Consider the following 15888-nt stretch of genomic DNA (forward strand, 5'->3'; position numbering starts at 1 on the left):
CGCCATTTATTTGTCGCGCTGCACTCATCGCGCATACTTTACGCACATAGACGCTGCTAGCGAACTTGGCGCACCAACTTGTTTTTTTCATTCTATAGATAATACATGCACCAATCTAGCTAGTATCGTTCGCGCCGTGTAGCAGTCCGCACGCGGGTATACAATAACAAGTTGTTTTGCAAGCGTGTAACCGTGTATCGTAATTAAGTGTTTGTTCCTCCGAATGCCAGTGAAGTGCTTAATAAACCAATCCATTTAAAGGTAATATAATAAATTATTACAAATTAACATATTGTTTTGTTTTGTTGTTTTCCCTCATCGTATATTGACGAGTAAAGGCACAATAAAACATGGTATTACCTATTGGTAATGTAATTCTGCAATTATTAAATTCATTTTCACGAGTTGAATGTGCATGCTTTACTGGCATTCTTTATTTCTTCATAGTGGAATGAAATACGTATCGGTGTTTGTATGAATGTTACCTGTTTTATTTTGTCGTATGCAACGCGGGTCTATAATCGCCACGGTCATTTAAGATCAGTTTTTAATGCGAATCGTTTCTCGCGACACGTCACGTTGTTGTTGTAATGTTTGTTTATAGATATTCCTGTTTATATACAGTTCACAGATTTTAAATACTGCATATTTGTAGCGGTATATTCTTTATTATTTTCATAAGGATCTGTTGTGTTTGACATAAGTGAAAGCCCCAAAAATTGCATTTTTGTGTGTTGAAGCATTGATTTCCGGTTGTTTTAGGCGTACGAGCAGACGTATAGCAGCGGAGCAGCATCCAGGATAGCCATACTAGCATGATGAGAATGTAAGTAATAAAATTCTTTATCATTTTCGTATATAACTTTTGTGCATAATGCGCCGACCCCGAAAATCAAAAAAGAAGTGCTAGAGAAGCCTCCAAATATCGGTTATTTTTTCAGAATTTCGTAAACTTGCTGTGGAAATTGCTTAATATCTCGAGAACCGTGTGCGCCATTGCCATGTAGTTTGTGTATTTAAATCGCGCGTAATTTTTCTACCTAATACACTCCCGCCGACCTCAAAAATCACACGTGAAGTGCCTGAAAACGTGATTAAATTATTTACCTTTTATCGAGAAAAATATTTGTATTTATGCGCATTTGCTCGTGACCCGCCGCATAGGTCACTCCAGCGTGGCATCTAGAGATGCGGAATTAAATTCTTCTAGATATTAATTATTGAAAATCGTCGAAAAAAAGTATCAAGCACCCCCCCTTGGCAATTTTTTCTTAAGACTTAAAATTTCATCTCTCAGATTTCGGTTTTAACTATCCTATCTGATAAAGATTGGTCCGTAGATTAAGACGCTGCGATCAGATCTTATTTATCTGTTTTAGTTTACGAGATATTCGCGATTGAATAAAATGGGCAAAAATGGCTAAATGTCACTTTTTAGCACTTTTAGTCGCGTTTTTCGACCTTTTATTGTAGGAAATATAAATATTTTATATTTTTATCTGATAGAGAATATTCCAATCTTTCATAATCAACAATTCGTTGGTAGCTATCTCTTTTAGTTTAAGAGATATGAATTTTTAAAAATCGTCGAAAAAAAGTATCAAGCACCCCCCCTTGGCAATTTTTTCTTAAGAATGAAAATTTCATCTCTCAGATTTCCGTTTTAACTATCCTATCTGATAGAGATTGGTCCGTAGATTAAGACGCTGCGATCAGATCTTAATTATCTCTTTTAGTTTACGAGATATTCGCGATTGAATAAAATAGGCAAAAATTGCAAAATGTCACTTTTTAGCACTTTTAGTCGCGTTTTTCGACCCTTTACTGTAGGAAATATAATTATTTTATATTTTTATCTGATAGAGAATCTTCCAATCTTTCATAATCAACAATTCGTTGGTAGATATCTCTTTTAGTTTAAGAGATATGAATTTTTGAAAATCGTCGAAAAAAAGTATCAAGCACCCCCCCTTGGCAATTTTTTCTTAAGAATGAAAATTTCATCTCTCAGATTTCCGTTTTAACTATCCTATCTGATAGAGATTGGTCCGTAGATTAAGACGCTGCGATCAGATCTTAATTATCTCTTTTAGTTTACGAGATATTCGCGATTGAATAAAATTGGCAAAAATTGCAAAATGTCACTTTTTAGCACTTTTAGTCGCGTTTTTCGACCCTTTACTGTAGGAAATATAATTATTTTATATTTTTATCTGATAGAGAATTTTCCAATCTTTCATAATCAACAATTCGTTGGTAGCTATCTCTTTTAGTTTAAGAGATATGAATTTTTGAAAATCGTCGAAAAAAAGTATCAAGCACCCCCCCTTGGCAATTTTTTCTTAAGAATTAAAATTTCATCTCTCAGATTTCCGTTTTAACTATCCTATCTGATAGAGATTGGTCCGTAGATTAAGACGCTGCGATCGGATCTTAATTATCTCTTTTAGTTTACGAGATATTCGCGATTGAATAAAATAGGCAAAAATTGCAAAATGTCACTTTTTAGCACTTTTAGTCGCGTTTTTCGACCTTTTACTGTAGGAAATATAATTATTTTATATTTTTGTCTGATAGAGAATTTTCCAATCTTTCATAATCAACAATTCGTTGGTAGCTATCTCTTTTAGTTTAAGAGATATGAATTTTTGAAAATCGTCGAAAAAAAGTATCAAGCACCCCCCCTTGGCAATTTTTTCTTAAGGATTAAAATTTCATCTCTCAGATTTCCGTTTTAACTATCCTATCTGATAGAGATTGGTCCGTAGATTAAGACGCTGCGATCAGATCTTATTTATCTCTTTTAGTTTACGAGATATTCGCGATTGAATAAAATAGGCAAAAATTGCAAAATGTCACTTTTTAGCACTTTTAGTCGCGTTTTTCGACCTTTTACTGTAGGAAATATAATTATTTTATATTTTTATCTGATAGAGAATTTTCCAATCTTTCATAATCAACAATTCGTTGGTAGCTATCTCTTTTAGTTTAAGAGATATGAATTTTTGAAAATCGTCGAAAAAAAGTATCAAGCACCCCCCCTTGGCAATTTTTTCTTAAGAATTAAAATTTCATCTCTCAGATTTCCGTTTTAACTATCCTATCTGATAGAGATTGGTCCGTAGATTAAGACGCTGCGATCAGATCTTATTTATCTCTTTTAGTTTACGAGATATTCGCGATTGAATAAAATAGGCAAAAATTGCAAAATGTCACTTTTTAGCACTTTTAGTCGCGTTTTTCGACCTTTTACTGTAGGAAATATAATTATTTTATATTTTTATCTGATAGAGAATTTTCCAATCTTTCATAATCAACAATTCGTTGGTAGCTATCTCTTTTAGTTTAAGAGATATGAATTTTTGAAAATCGTCGAAAAAAAGTATCAAGCACCCCCCCTTGGCAATTTTTTCTTAAGGATTAAAATTTCATCTCTCAGATTTCCGTTTTAACTATCCTATCTGATAGAGATTGGTCCGTAGATTAAGACGCTGCGATCAGATCTTATTTATCTCTTTTAGTTTACGAGATATTCGCGATTGAATAAAATGGGCAAAAATTGCAAAATGTCACTTTTTAGCACTTTTAGTCGCGTTTTTCGACCTTTTACTGTAGGAAATATAATTATTTTATATTTTTATCTGATAGAGAATTTTCCAATCTTTCATAATCAACAATTCGTTGGTAGCTATCTCTTTTAGTTTAAGAGATATGAATTTTTGAAAATCGTCGAAAAAAAGTATCAAGCACCCCCCCTTGGCAATTTTTTCTTAAGAATTAAAATTTCATCTCTCAGATTTCCTTTTAACTATCCTATCTGATAGAGATTGGTCCGTAGATTAAGACGCTGCGATCAGATCTTATTTATCTCTTTTAGTTTACGAGATATTCGCGATTGAATAAAATAGGCAAAAATTGCAAAATGTCACTTTTTAGCACTTTTAGTCGCGTTTTTCGACCTTTTACTGTAGGAAATATAATTATTTTATATTTTTATCTGATAGAGAATTTTCCAATCTTTCATAATCAACAATTCGTTGGTAGCTATCTCTTTTAGTTTAAGAGATATGAATTTTTGAAAATCGTCGAAAAAAAGTATCAAGCACCCCCCCTTGGCAATTTTTTCTTAAGGATTAAAATTTCATCTCTCAGATTTCCGTTTTAACTATCCTATCTGATAGAGATTGGTCCGTAGATTAAGACGCTGCGATCAGATCTTATTTATCTCTTTTAGTTTACGAGATATTCGCGATTGAATAAAATAGGCAAAAATTGCAAAATGTCACTTTTTAGCACTTTTAGTCGCGTTTTTCGACCTTTTACTGTAGGAAATATAATTATTTTATATTTTTATCTGATAGAGAATTTTCCAATCTTTCATAATCAACAATTCGTTGGTAGCTATCTCTTTTAGTTTAAGAGATATGAATTTTTGAAAATCGTCGAAAAAAAGTATCAAGCACCCCCCCTTGGCAATTTTTTCTTAAGGATTAAAATTTCATCTCTCAGATTTCCGTTTTAACTATCCTATCTGATAGAGATTGGTCCGTAGATTAAGACGCTGCGATCAGATCTTATTTATCTCTTTTAGTTTACGAGATATTCGCGATTGAATAAAATAGGCAAAAATTGCAAAATGTCACTTTTTAGCACTTTTAGTCGCGTTTTTCGACCTTTTACTGTAGGAAATATAATTATTTTATATTTTTATCTGATAGAGAATTTTCCAATCTTTCATAATCAACAATTCGTTGGTAGCTATCTCTTTTAGTTTAAGAGATATGAATTTTTGAAAATCGTCGAAAAAAAGTATCAAGCACCCCCCCTTGGCAATTTTTTCTTAAGGATTAAAATTTCATCTCTTAGATTTCCGTTTTAACTATCCTATCTGATAGAGATTGGTCCGTAGATTAAGACGCTGCGATCAGATCTTATTTATCTCTTTTAGTTTACGAGATATTCGCGATTGAATAAAATAGGCAAAAATTGCAAAATGTCACTTTTTAGCACTTTTAGTCGCGTTTTTCGACCTTTTACTGTAGGAAATATAATTATTTTATATTTTTATCTGATAGAGAATTTTCCAATCTTTCATAATCAACAATTCGTTGGTAGCTATCTCTTTTAGTTTAAGAGATATGAATTTTTGAAAATCGTCGAAAAAAAGTATCAAGCACCCCCCCTTGGCAATTTTTTCTTAAGAATTAAAATTTCATCTCTCAGATTTCCGTTTTAACTATCCTATCTGATAGAGATTGGTCCGTAGATTAAGACGCTGCGATCAGATCTTAATTATCTCTTTTAGTTTACGAGATATTCGCGATTGAATAAAATAGGCAAAATTGCAAAATGTCACTTTTAGCACTTTTAGTCGCGTTTTCGACCTTTTACTGTAGGAAATATAATTATTTTATATTTTTATCTGATAGAGAATTTTCCAATCTTTCATAATCAACAATTCGTTGGTAGCTATCTCTTTTAGTTTAAGAGATATGAATTTTTGAAAATCGTCGAAAAAAAGTATCAAGCACCCCCCCTTGGCAATTTTTTTCTTAAGAATGAAAATTTCATCTCTCAGATTTCCGTTTTAACTATCCTATCTGATAGAGATTGGTCCGTAGATTAAGACGCTGCGATCAGATCTTAATTATCTCTTTTAGTTTACGAGATATTCGCGATTGAATAAAATGGACAAAAATTGCAAAATGTCACTTTTTAGCACTTTTAGTCGCGTTTTTCGACCTTTTACTGTAGGAAATATAATTATTTTATATTTTTATCTGATAGAGAATCTTTCAATCTTTCATAATCAACAATTCGTTGGTAGCTACCTCTTTTAGTTTAAGAGATATGAATTATCAAAAATCGTCGAAAAAAAGTATCAAGCACGCCCTCCTTGGCAATTTTCTTTTAAAAATGAAAATTTTATCTCTCAGATTTCCCCTTTAACTAGCCTATCTCATAGAGAATAGTTCGTTGAATAGTCTCTGCGATTTGTACCTATTTATCTCTTTTAGTTTAATGTTTATATTTCAAATTACAAGAGTGCTGCGGTTTTATTATCGGTTATTGTGGGACGTTGTCGGTCGCTTGGTCAATCAGATACATGTTGTTTCTCATCCTTAGGAGGTCCCTTTAGGCTTAATTGTAGGTTAGATGGCACTACGATGCACGTTTTTGCATTAAATATTGCTTGTCGGTGGTAGTGAGTGCACACCGTGTTCGTGTGCGACCACGCGATTTCGTACAAGAGATAAGTTTGCAGATATCACATCGTTGAATTTAAGCAAGTATTCTTCAATTCTCAAATCATGAATATAACTAACAATTTTACATTAGGTGTAATAGTTTATTATAAAAATCATCATCAGCAAAACATTTTTATCATCAGCAGATATCACTTAAATATTTGATGTAAAATCTGACACTCTGTCCGCATAAGAAATCATAATTACGCAAATCGAATTTTAATTTTTCATTAATTTATTATTTAATTTTACGCGACAAATATTCTTTGATTGAATATTATGATCGCATTCATATTAAACTGCATATTTAAATATAGGTCAATAATTCGGGCAGAGGTGGCACTAGGATGCATTTATTTGCATTAAAGATGATTTGTTTGTGGTAGTATGTGCACATCGTGTCGGTGTGAGATCACGCGATTTCGCGCAAGAGATAAACTTGTTTACATACAAAAATCGAATCGTTTTATTGTTCTTTCAGAATTATACATAAACTGTAGCAGTTTAAAATTCTAATGTAAGTTTATTCATGAATAGAATATTCAAATAAGAACTAAGAATAGCATTGCATCATTGCGTTTTTTTTCTTTAAAAGCGAAACAGGAAACATTGCGATTTATTAAATTTGATACATTTTGCGACAGTAGTGGATCTATAATTTAATTTAGTTGCATTTAATTGTGTCATTTATTCTATTAGAATATTGAACTTGGTTGATTTGTTGTTGTTGCTATTCTACGCCGCTCGCAGTGTTTACATTACGCGCATTCCAGTCTTATCGCCGGTCGACTGGCGTGCGGTTCATTCTCTTGATTCGTAGCATTTCTTGAGATTTTAAATTCCGTGAATCGCGCGTGTTATATTCGGTGTTCAGTGATTGCCCTATGCGGTCGCGTTTGGTCCGCAAAGATTTAATGTTTCGTGGGTGTTTTGTGTTCATCAATTTATGCAAATTATATTCGTCATCCGCAGAAGATAGAACCGCTTGAATAATTTTACTAATCGGAGTATTATCACAGGTAATCAACATTTTAATATATTATTTCCGCTGGATTCGTATTTAGTAGTACTTTCGCCGGCACGTGACTAAGGAATACTTGCCGACGGACCGCAGATTGTTCCTTTCTTGAAATTAAATATGTTGCATTATCGAATACTGTTTATCATTCCTGATTATCACATTCGAAATAATTTTCGGTCGCAGTCAAATTTATTCACCTACAAGCTGTATATTTTTATTTAGAATAATATTTAATTGAATACAGTGCAATATAATGACGAATATTTAGCGCGGAAAGTAAATTGGCTTGGTATTTATTCAAATTATTCCTAAAATCAAATATTATTGTAGGTATAAAACTAGTGACCGTATGAGACCTTACACAACACGCATTTTATCTAAAACTCTCCGAATAGAGCGTAGATTGCGCTAGGATGCACAAAATTGAATAATATTAAGACAGGTGCATGTGTCTGTTGGTGGCACTCGTGTGAGCTCGCGCTGCATGCTGCATGCATACTATTTGCACATTCTTTTCTGCTTCAAAACTTTCATAATCTTCGATCGGCTGGTCGCTAGCGCTTTTAGTTCCCATTTGTCCTTATGAATTATTTCATCTCTTAGATTTCCAATTTAACCAGCTTAGCTAATAGAGAATGGGAGTCACTTCTACCACTACTTTTGTACGGTATCCTGAATGCGAGTCACTTCTATCCGTCACCCCTACCGCTACCTTCGTGGATTATAAAACTTTTTTATAGCTTTTTATATAACTTGTTCTATAATTTTTTTATAGAACAAGATAATAAAATATATTAAGTTCAAAAATAGTCGCTAAAAGTGCAAAGAGGAGAGATTTTACGTGTTTTTCCCAGATTTTTTTGGAAAATCTTCCAATAATTTAATAATCTAAATTATGGGACTACTACTTGTATCATTCATAAAGGCACTAGTATGAAATAAAAATCGTAAAATAGAATTGTATTGTTTATTTCCATATTTATCAGCAAACGTGGGCATTCGGCACCAGAATTGTGTTTGTTTTGAACACAATTTACTTTCTTATCGCTTTCGCCGCGTGGAATGCATTGCATGAGATTCACGAGTGTTGTCGTTGCAATCTCCTCACGCCGCGTGCAGCATATTCTAGTTTAGTTTACATCACATGTATTGTGCCTATTGCCATTCGCGCACAAGGTCGCGTGCCATCGACGCACTAGATTTGCGCATCCCTTACTTTCTTATTGTTAATTGTCGCGTCGTTGTTTGCTCGGCTACGGCTTGCGCTATCAATTTGTTTGCAGCCAGTTTCGTACCGTTCGCTGGTAGGTTTAGACGTGTTTTGCGCGATTCGTATAGTTTGTTCGGACTTCTGCTTTCTAAATTTGCATTTTATTCGATCATCAATCGACAATTTAATTTACATTATTGTACAAAAGTGGAAGATATTTGATTGCGTTTCGTATGCATACTTATGCAAGTTACAAGGTTCGGTGTCGGTCACGAAATGAGTCGGATATAGGATGGTCCCAATGTAGATTTATTCATCATTATCCTTGTGTAAGTAACTTTTAATTCAACCACACACATCGTATTTTTTTGTGATGTATGAATATATTATTGTTAAATCTTATGAAATGTTTCAACTTCTTTTCTTTTAATTTCAGCACTTGCTGTGCCTTGGTGACTGATGCGCATAATTCGTAAGTTTTTAATTCAATAATTTATTTCATTTTAATTTACGCGACAAATTCATTGCCTCATTACGTATCTCAAAATGATCGCGAACGTTGGCGCATTCTTCGATTTTTTCAAGCCATGTGTTGGAAAATGTATATTTGTGTTTTTTCGGGTTTGCACGCGATCCAGACGGCGTAGTAACTTCAGCTTGAGGTCTAGAGATGCGAAATTAAATTCTCCGTCGGGTGGTATTTAATTGTTGCAGGAATTCGACCCGCAACCCTCGAAAATTTGCATATAAGATTAATTTTGTAACGCTTTTTTGTGAAATGTTTGTGTTTTTTTCGGGTTTGCTCGTGACCTAGGCGACGTAGTAACTCCAGCGTGACGTTCAGAGATGCGGAATTAAAGTCTTCATTGGGTGGTATTTATTTGTTAAAGGAATTCCACACGCAACACTCGAAAATTTGCATATAAGATAAATTTTGTAACGCTTTTTCGTGAAATGTTTGTGTTTTTTCGGGTTTGCTCGTGACCTAGGCGGCGTAGAAACTCCATCGTGGCGTCTAGAGGTGCGGAATTAAATTCTCCGTTGGGTGGTAATTAATTGTTGCAGGAATTCGTCCTGCAACACGCGAAAATTTGCATATAAGGTTAATTTTTTAACGCTTTTTCGTGAAATGTTTGTGTTTTTTCGGGTTTGCTCGTGACCTAGGTGGCGTAGAAACTTCATCGTGGCGTCTAGAGGTGCGCAATTAAATTCTCCGTTAGGTGGTATTTAATTGTTGCAGGAATTCGTTCTGCAACACTCGAAAATTTGCATATAAGATTAATTTTTTAATGCTTTTCGTGAAATGTTTGTGTTTTTGCGGGTTTGCTCGTGACCTAGGCGGCGTAGAAACTCCATCGTGGCGTCTAGAGGTGCGGAATTAAATTCTCCGTTAGGTGGTATTTAATTGTTGCAGGAATTCGTTCTGCAACACGCGAAAATTTGCATATAAGATTAATTTTTTTAAAGCTTTTTTGTGAAATGTTTGTGTTTTTTCGGGTTTGCTCGTGACCTAGGCGGCGTAGAAACTTCATCGTGGCGTCTAGAGGTGCGGAATTAAATTCTCCGTTAGGTGGTATTTAATTGTTGCAGGAATTCGTTCTGCAACACGCGAAAATTTGCATATAAGATTAATTTTTTAAAGCTTTTTCGTGAAATGTTTGTGTTTTTGCGGGTTTGCTCGTGACCTAGGCGGCGTAGAAACTCCATCGTGGCGTCTAGAGGTGCGGAATTAAATTCTCCGTTAGGTGGTATTTAATTGTTGCAGGAATTCGTTCTGCAACACGCGAAAATTTGCATATAAGATTAATTTTTTAAAGCTTTTTCGTGAAATGTTTGGTTTTTTCGGGTTTGCTCGTGACCTAGGCGGCGTAGAAACTCCATCGTGGCGTCTAGAGGTGCAGAATTAAATTCTCCGTTAGGTGGTATTTAATTGTTGCAGGAATTCGTTCTGCAACACGCGAAAATTTGCATATAAGATTTATTTTTTACCGCTTTTTTGTGAAATGTTTGTGTTTTTTCGGGTTTGCTCGTGACCTAGGCGGCGTAGAAACTTCATCGTGGCGTCTAGAGGTGCGGAATTAAATTCTCCGTTAGGTGGTATTTAATTGTTGCAGGAATTCGTTCTGCAACACGCGAAAATTTGCATATAAGATTAATTTTTTAACGCTTTTTCGTGAAATGTTTGTGTTTTTTCGGGTTTGCTCGTGACCTAGGCGGCGTAGAAACTCCATCGTGGCGTCTAGAGGTGCGGAATTAAATTCTCCGTTAGGTGGTATTTAATTGTTGCAGGAATTCGTTCTGCAACACGCGAAAATTTGCATATAAGATTAATTTTTTTAACGCTTTTTCGTGAAATGTTTGTGTTTTTCGGGTTTGCTCGTGACCTAGGCGGCGTAGAAACTCCATCGTGGCGTCTAGAGGTGCGGAATTAAATTCTCCGTTAGGTGGTATTTAATTGTTGCAGGAATTCGTTCTGCAACACGCGAAAATTTGCATATAAGATTAATTTTTTTAACGCTTTTTCGTGAAATGTTTGTGTTTTTTCGGGTTTGCTCGTGACCTAGGCGGCGTAGAAACTCCATCGTGGCGTCTAGAGGTGCGGAATTAAATCCTCCGTTAGGTGGTATTTAATTGTTGCAGGAATTCTACCTGCAACCTGCGAAAATTTGCATACAAGTGTAATTTTACAACCCTTTTTCTTGATATATTTGTGTTTTTTTTGGGTTTGCACGAGACCTAAGGGCGTAGTAGCTTCAGCGTGATGTCTAGAGATGTGGAATTAAATTGTCCGTCGGGTGGTATTTAACTGTTGCAGGAATTCGGCCTGCAACCCGCAAAAATGTGTATTTTTCAACCCTTTTTTGTGAAATATTTGTATTTTTTGCGTTTGCACGTGATTTTGGCGGCTTAGTAATTTCAGCGCGGCGTCTAGAGATGCAGAATTAAATTCTCCGTCCCTTGGTGTTTGCTTCTTGCAGGAATTCGAGCTGCAACCCGCGATAATTTGCATTAAAACGTGACTTTTTCTCCCTTTATCATGAAGTATTTGTATTTTTTCGCGTTTGTACGTGAACTTGGCGGCTCAATAACTTTCATAATATTTTTCATAATGGAAAATTAAATTCCTGTTTTCTCAATCTCATTACATCCCAATGCCAATAAATTCTTTTCTTATGCCAAGAAATATTGAAAGTAGATTTCGTGTAAATTATATTCCCCGTTTGCGTCGAGCGGTTTTATATTAACGATTTCGTTATCGACTCACGAGTTATTAAATATAATTTATTTATTTATTGGTTCGAATCGCGATCGCGGATTAGAATTGGGTTTAGACTTTGATTCACTTTGGTTGGTTTTCTTAGGATTTGTTAAGTGGGTTCTTGATGATCGATTCAGAAGAACTTGTTAACTTTCACTTGTTTATTCAACGAACTTGGATGATACAATAATCGCTTAGGTCTAGGTCTGCGCTCTATTTATATGGCTCTAATATGCGTTTTAAATAAATATGAAGAGAAGATGCGCAACGAAACAGGAAATGCGCAATTAGGTGACTTTGAGACAATGAATTCTAGAAATTGATAATTACGTTTGAAATAAATAATTACTGCGCTTGAAATAAATATCATGATTGCGTCTTAACTAATGATTCTTGTTTGGTCATCGGGTTCTGTTCATATAACTTGTATGTCGGTTATTTCAACGTTGTGAAATTTTAGTTTGGTTTTTTCAACTACGAGTTTATCAGTACGTTTGTGTATAAACAACTTGTTTTGTTCGGCTGACACGTATTATCGCTACGTACCAGCCTTGTACCTGGCTAAACGAAGCGCACACTGCAGTCGTTTCACCGCGTGGTCCGCGAACATGTCTCTCTAATCGCCATGCGATTTGGAGTTTTAATTGGCTTAATCGTCGTGTACTTTTTCGACCATTAGCAAAATATTCGCAATGATCATGTGTGCCTGTTTTGTTTAATGGTTTGTGGCGTTTAGGGTCTCTTTAAATAAGAAATAAGTGTCCATTAATCTGTGCGTTTGTTTTCAGTTGATAGGATATATTCCAGGATATTAAATTCCCTCATCAATGTATAGGTATGTGTGCCATAAATTTTTTACGGAAATTTACGCCGGTTTAACTTAAATTGATTATTCTATTTGAGTGATATGAAATTTGTATGTATCATCTTGCAAATTACAAACACATTGTAGATAGCATGTTTACTACAAACACTGTTTTAAAAAAGTATCTGAAGATTATTAAAATTGGCAATATTTATCCACACTCACTTTGCCGTCGGCCGTCGGCTCAGCCATCTTATCGTAGAACACGTGAATGTTTTAAATCGATTTACATTCTTTAGCATCATTAAATTAAGAAGTTTCTTGTTGACCGCGTGAAATCTTGTACGTTGAATAGTTTTTCGTTTTCCTAGTTTCCGTACATCTTAATATTTACAAAAGAAAAATAGTTATTTTTATCCTCTCTAACAACTGTATTGCTTCGCGCTGTCGCTTGCCGTCAGCTGATTTAAATGTTTTCTGCCGGATATTCTATCAATTTATGATGATACTCGTACTTCATCTGTCGGTTACTTTATGCAGTTGATGCATCAATTAATAAATATACATTTACAATATGTTAAAATGTTAGTGTTTTATTTTCGTACCATCTTTTTGCTCAATTTCCCGATGATTTTCTGGTAAAATCTTGGATTTTCTATTAAAATATTGTTGTTTATTTGTAAATTTCTCTCTTCTTGTTGTGAATATTAACTCCCTTTGTAGTTTCTAAAGTTTTCTTTTTGTAACACAATGTATATTAGTTTTCTTAACACTACGTACAAAATCGCCGGTATTTGTGAGTTTTGAGTGTTCTTTGTTTCAACTAGAAATTTTCTTTCTAAAACACCCTGTATACTCATGTTTTCTTTGTGTCCGTGAAAATTTTGCTTTAACTGTTGTTTTTAGGGTTTTTCTCATTGCCCTTTGAATTTTCTTTTTGTAACACCCTGTATATTAGTTTCCCTAATCGTTGAGTGAAAACGAGCGACGTTTGTCGTGTTTAGAGTTTTTTGTGTGCACTTTAAATTTTCATTTTGCAACACCCTGTATATCTGTTTCCATTTTCAATCACGTAGAAAATTGACAATTTGCTAATTCCTTTATCCCGGTAGAACTTTACTAAGTGGTACTTGCTTATAAGTGCGCGGCTAAGCAGGTCGTAAATCCTGTTTCAATATGGCGACATGTATTTTGTTGACTTGTAAAATCTAAACTTGTATTTTATTATTAATAAAGAAATGTTAAGAAATATTACGTCTTATGCTTTGAATGTCCCCCTTCTATCATTTCAGGTACAGGTCTCTAGGAGAGTTCCCTCTCTCAGGGGATGATCCCCACTATAAAAATTGTTAAGGTATCCTGTATGATTTGTGTACTCCATCTTTCATTTCAGCCACAGGTCAGAACTTGTAAGAATATTTTTAAGTGTCCCCTCTCTTGAGATGACTTAAAACTTAGAAATATTTGAACAAGACCTTATAAGGATTGTCCTTATAAGGAAATCCCTCTCTCCGAGGGTGATCCCCCACCATAAAAATTGTTGATATGCCTGATAATTTCGGGGATGAAGCGCAGAGACATCGTAGCTGTAGGATGGGCCGGGAGCAATGGAGGCATCGAAGCAGTGGGCTGTTTTATAACGACACGTGCCAAAAAATTTAAAAATCTGATCCACTCCTGTTGCTCTTTCTTCTATCTCCTCCTCTTCTCTACTCTGTTCTCTTCCTTCTACTCTTTTCTCTGGCTATTCCTTCTTCTACTTCTCCTATTTCTCTGTTCTCCGTTCCTACACTTACTTTCTTTTACTTCTCTTATTGCCTTCAGTTGTATTGCAACTTCTCTCATATTTCGTTACAATTTATATATGCAACCCAAATTACACCTGTTATTTTTATATTTGAGAAAAATGCCTTCTATAACTGGGGATCGAACCATCGATTTAAGGTATAGCAGCATGTGCTGCACACCTGAGAGCCACGCGGCTTTCTTATCAAACTATATTCGTTTCTTCTATTTATGTTTTCATATCTTATAGTAAAATAAAACAACAATATATATCTACTACACTGCACTATACTATGCCGTACTATGTTATATTCTTAGAGTTGAACATGACTTAATGCTAATCCTGAAAACGACTAAGTAGGGACACATCTAAACAAGAATGTGAAATTAAATTATCCTTTATTGACTGAATCATTTACAATTGTTATTAAGCAGTAATGATACCTGTAAGATTTAAAAAGTTAAATAAAAGTAAAGTTTTTTTGATGTTACTTACTTCTTTGTTCTTCCATCCATAAAAAACTAAAGCGCACAAACACCATTTCGCAAATTGTAAGTAGAATTGATGATACACACTACTTTACTATTCCACGCGGATATCGCAAATGGAAAACTTGTTCTCACATCAAACACATGGGCATCGGAACATATCCGACGGACGCCGCGCACGCATCGTAAAGGATCACTTAAATTACTCGTTGTGGCTACACTGGGCTGTTACTACTAAATGTCTCTGATGGTCAACCGATTCTAGTATTACTACAGAATTAAAATATTAAGACACGCGTAAAATCGTCACCATGTTTGATTAAAGAACAAAACACGTGCGCTCCACGGCACAGCGCTGAACCGACTAAGCCGGAATAAGCAGGTAAGAGAATTGATAACCGATCCGCAGTTGGAGGGGCATTCGTCTATCTGCACACGACAAAAATGCTATTACAAATATATTGCAACTTATAAAGTTATCAGTTTACCAACAACATTATTTGGAAGAAAGGATTTTAGTTAACGTACTGTGGAAAAATACCACATATGTGGGTTCCGCTTGTATTAAACACAAATGTTGTTTTATGTACTTATATGTACTTATAAAAGAATGGTTGTTCTATGACAACGCGTTCGCCGCTAGACACCAAAAACAACCGAAAATTAAAGCACAAAAATCGAACTTTGGTTATTTCTCGCTTTGTTAAACTTAAAAGTTATGTACAAAAGTGACGTGCACACCGCAACTCAGTGCACTAAAAACTAAACAAAAATTAAGTAAAATTTTAAACCAAATCGACGAGAGCGCCATCTGGGTGTTGCGTAACAAAACATAATAGATAGGCGCTAGTATCGCCCTCTAGTTTTAGGGCATCAAACTTGAAATAAATTACCAAGAAATCTGCAATGCGTCTGCTAATATTTAAAACAACTAATTTAATTCACTTCTCATTGTATGAACCATGGAAATTATTTATGTGAATGACAAAAAATTTCAATACTTACATTCTGATAGAAGAATTGTTGTCCTAGAACAGTTTGTTCGCCTGCTAGACACCTAAAACAAACAAA

At 34.7% G+C, this 15888-nt stretch overlaps 2 long non-coding RNA genes across 2 annotated transcripts; one reads left to right on the forward strand and one right to left on the reverse strand.

Annotated features, from left to right (window-relative positions):
- Positions 1-85: 85 nt before the first annotated feature.
- LOC135792409 (uncharacterized) lies at positions 86-13792 on the forward strand. Its single transcript, XR_010548307.1, has 4 exons — positions 86-261; positions 763-826; positions 8916-8951; positions 12527-13792. It is a non-coding gene; the product is annotated as an uncharacterized lncRNA (long non-coding RNA).
- Positions 13793-14710: 918 nt separating this feature from the next.
- On the reverse strand, positions 14711-15443 carry LOC135792355 (uncharacterized). Its single transcript, XR_010548282.1, has 2 exons — positions 14825-15443; positions 14711-14772 (listed from the first exon to the last, which is right to left on the reverse strand). It is a non-coding gene; the product is annotated as an uncharacterized lncRNA (long non-coding RNA).
- Between the last annotated feature and the right edge of the window lie 445 nt (positions 15444-15888).

The sequence above is a fragment of the Atheta coriaria genome, unplaced genomic scaffold (genome assembly GCF_025399875.1).
Source record: "Atheta coriaria isolate IRGN ID8LTWV9N9 unplaced genomic scaffold, Caltech_Dcor_3.1 hic_scaffold_5_pilon, whole genome shotgun sequence".
Classification (NCBI taxonomy): domain Eukaryota; kingdom Metazoa; phylum Arthropoda; class Insecta; order Coleoptera; family Staphylinidae; genus Dalotia; species Dalotia coriaria.